Raw genomic sequence first — 4,134 nt, 5'->3', positions numbered from 1 at the left:
CCCCAGTGTCTCAGGACTGGACACCTTTAAACATGCCGAGGATCAAACAGCGTCCAGCTAAACACACATGAAACTATCAGAGCTGACAATCATTCCAATAACATCTAATGGTTCATGTATGTAGACACAGGACTACAAGGAAATGGCTCTCAGCATCTGGCTGTGGGAACACATGAGTCCCTGTTTGTGTTCAGATTGTGTGCATGTTTTAGACGTGTGTCACATGTAGAAACACAACAATCCCACAATGACACACAGATGTGTTTGACACAGCTGTGCAGCTGTAAGTTGTTTCTAATGATTCATTGAAGCTCTTCTAACATTCTGGAGACGATCAGTACATGAATCTGTTCAACACGACAACAATTTGACTTCAGTGTGAACGTTTGCATTAAATAACCTTCTTCATCCAGCTGACAGCATCTTCATCCTATGATGTGAACAGTTCCTCCTGTTGATGACAAACCTCTGACAGGATCTGCTTGAGGAGCTTTTTCATGTGCAGCTCTCTGAGCTCAGGGCTGAGCTGCTGTTTCATCTTTAAGAGCTGCTGCCTCCTCGCCGGACTTGTTCTCCTCTTCTTCTCCTAATGACACCATTTCTGCTTCATATAAAATTCAATAAAGATGCTGACATGTATCTGTAGCAACAACATCATTGAATCTAGAACAACTGGAGCCAAACCAGTGGCTCTGCTGGGATCACTGGTGAGCCAACACTTCCTTGTTGATGCAGATTTCAGGGCTTCCTTTTGCTCCTCCGTTATAACTGTTCTCTCTTCTCAACACATGATGACACAAAGGAATCAGCAGTGACAAAGATGATGCTGAAGAGAAGCACACACTTCACACATATAACAGACCAGTGCAGTTACACACACCTCTGCTCGACATCAGGCCTCAAACAAAGACACAAAACACTAACTTGACTCTAAACAGAAGAAACGAGCAGCTGTTTCTGTTCTGTGCTTATTTATATTTGACACACATGCTTCTCTTTGTGCAAACACACATCGCACTATAAGGGTAACCTCGCACACAATGATTGGACAGCACAGTGATGATGCTGGGAGATCCTATACGCAGCAACACAGAAACACTGAGAACTTTAAACAATGATGGAAAGTGTTATAAATGACTTGTTGGCCTCTGATCTGTCACAAACAGCTGAAACGTGTCTCTCATGAGTCACATGAAGGTTTTTGACAGAAAGGACAAAAAGTAGCTGCAGTCAGTTTGTGTCATTTTTATATTTATTCATCTGGGAGAAAAATCTGAGGGACATTAAAATGTGTTTTCAACAGAGACAAGAACATGAATATAACAGAAGAGGTAAATGAACATGTTTCAAGTAAACAGCTGGACTGATCAGGTCCAAACACAGAGTGATAAACTTGTCAAACAGCTGTCATATCTTTATATAGAAGCTCTTTATAAATGCTGCTCACTGCAGTCTGTTTACTAATAATGTCAAAGTGTTAGAAACACAGAAACATCAGAATGGTCTTTGTTCACAGAAACCTGTCTGGGATCCTTTGTTGTTCTTTTGATGCAGAGTTACATTATAAATATAAAGAGTTATTTCAGAGTCTCATCAGTTTTCCTGCATGTCTTTATTTAACACATCAGCAGGGCTGAAGCTCTCATGTTAAACACACACTGATCTATGGACACGTTCATGTGTTTCTAACAGAACCAGGCTGTTATCAGCCTGCACTAACATTATGTCACACACACTGAATGTAACAGTGACAGTTTACATCATCACACAATCAGCTGTGATTGTTTCACTGTCATCAAACGAGTCAACAGGAAGTAGAATCAATAGAAACCAATCATTTACTGACAGCATGTCTGATGGAAATAAGTGCAGATTATGTATGAAGTCTAACTGCACACAGTAACTGTGTTACAATAAGGACTTAACAGCGCCCTCTGCTGGAGTGTTTCAGTACTGCGTTAACTACAATACACCACCTCCTCCTCACACCACCTGCTACAGCTCTACTCTTCTATGACTACAGTCATCCACAGCACTGATGTGAGGTCACATGGTTCATATGTAAGGAGCACAGCTGACCTCAGGTCAGTTTAATGACTGTGAGCAGCAGCTGTGTTATTGTCACTGTGACAGGGAGACACTCTCAGACACAGCGCTCATGTCAGCTTGTTCTCATGCAGGAGGATCAGGAGCTCCATGTTTGTCTTTCTGTTTGAATCATGATGTGTTTGTGCCATCAGAGTCTGTCATGAGTACTCAGGGTTTCACAGCAGCTCTTCTGGATGCTGACGAGGACTCCAACCTCATGTTTCACCTCTCTGAGCTTCTGATGTCTGTGAACACTCGTGTTTCTTCTCTGGGCTCATCTGGACAAAAACACCTTTCTGTGTTTGGCTGCAGCCTCATTCTGACTGACAGGAAGTGTGTTATCCATGAGCTGCACTTCTGTGAGGAAGTTTCCTGCTGTGTTTCCTGTCTGTGGACAAACACGAGTGTTCCAGCTGAGGACTTGGTTCCTTCCACCTGTCCATACAGGACATCACGCTGTCTGCAGCTCTGTAAATGCAGCTCCAGGTCCTTCCACGTGCTGCTCTGTATTTGTGCAGTTTGTAGTGTGTCCTGGGAAACGTAGCACACATGGTGTTCTTCTGCTGTTTCCTCCTTTCACTGAGTGTGAAACACTGACGCTGTGCTGTTGTTCACAGAGGGGAGCTGATTCTAGCTGCAGCTGGACTCTGTCATCTAACTGAATGTGTTGGTGCTGATCACGGGGCTCTGAGGGGGGAGCAGCAGGAGGACTCTGGATGCTGACGTCAGTGTATCTGTGGAAGCTCCCACAGCGTGTCTGTCATTCAATATTGTGCTGTATATTGTATCTATGCAAAGATGAACAGACTGTGTGTTCACTGGTCTCTGTGCTGCAGCTCTGATGTCATCATCACTCCCTCCTCCACCCTCAGCAGTCCCAGCATGCTGCTGTGGTGCACCCCACCCTCACTCTACACCTGAGCCACAGACCACACCCTCCACCTCAATATACACCACAGTTTTCTCTGCTGTGGAAATGAGATCAGGAGGAAATCATCATTATTATTATTTAATAAACGCTCACATTAATGTGGGCTTATTTGTTTCATATTAGAAACATTAGTTGAGTGTTTTTAGTATAAAATGGTCAAAGTCCCTCTTTTTGCTCCTCCCCTCACCTGTGGATGGGCGGTGCTGTTACCGTGGTGACAGCTTGGATGTGTTTCAGTCCTGCCTGGTTATCACTGCAGGAATCTTTCACATTTATTACAGGTAATAACTCTGATTTTTCTGTGTATTATGAACCAAATGTATCCTGATACACACAGAGATGGATGAGCAGAGGTTTTTTTTGCAGTTTATGTAGTTACTATGGACTTAATGCATACATATTATTAAAATTAGGGCTATAACAGTTGTATTGATGTATAGCAACTTGAAATGCTCCCACAAATGGCTCCACAGCATGTAAAAATATAACAAAAGCTCTGGCGGACTTGGTTCTGTGGTCAGTCTTAAAGGGTGAAGTTAAACTCTGTAATCTTCACTGTGTCACAGAGTTCAGTGAGTCCCGTTATTCACAGTATCAATCAGATCATCAGAGAACAGCTGATCAGCAATCAGTGGTGCCAACAGCGCCTCCTGTGGTGAGAGGATGCAATAATGCAATGTAGCATTTTTCCACTCAACACTTGCAGTCATGGAAACTGTCTGTTGGATCTGTGTGACGTTGCTTTCTTGGTTAGAGTTCCTCACAAATGTCCAGATGATTCTTCTAATGAGGCGTCGACCATGTTTGCAGCTCTTTGGAAGAAAACGTCGCCCTTTGCCATCCTTACTTTTCTTTGACTTCTTCAAATGCAGCTGAACTCCAGCTGGTATTTTCTTGGACTTTGCAGCTGTTTCTGGTCATCAGTTCATTCCTGCAAACCTCTGAAGCTGAACAACAATGATGCTGCATTGCTGGCTGATCCCAAAAGGTTGATTCTGTTCATCTGGACGTTTTCAGAAACGTTTGCTCACTGATCAGGTGACTTCTTCAGTCTCAGCTGACTGCAGCTTTACAAGCTTACAAACAGCACATTTGCACAATGACTGAAAGCAGCA

The 4,134-nt window shown here is 43.3% G+C and overlaps 1 protein-coding gene across 1 annotated transcript in view; it reads right to left on the bottom strand.

The window, feature by feature from the left end:
• Positions 1-3,220: 3,220 nt before the first annotated feature.
• Positions 3,221-4,134, bottom strand: part of LOC146577329 (stonustoxin subunit beta-like) — an 11,732-nt gene continuing 10,818 nt past the window's right edge. Inside the window, exon 4 of the mRNA XM_085253267.1 lies at positions 3,221-4,134. This exon is cut by the window's right edge and continues 924 nt beyond it. The gene's annotated coding sequence lies outside the window, so the exon portion shown is untranslated.

The sequence above is a fragment of the Mchenga conophoros genome, linkage group LG3 (assembly GCF_057382185.1).
Source record: "Mchenga conophoros isolate Kocher_MC1m ecotype Shallow Benthic linkage group LG3, M_conophoros_male_GT1.1, whole genome shotgun sequence".
Classification (NCBI taxonomy): Eukaryota; Metazoa; Chordata; class Actinopteri; order Cichliformes; family Cichlidae; genus Mchenga; species Mchenga conophoros.
This window is presented reverse-complemented; position numbering and strand designations above follow the sequence as displayed.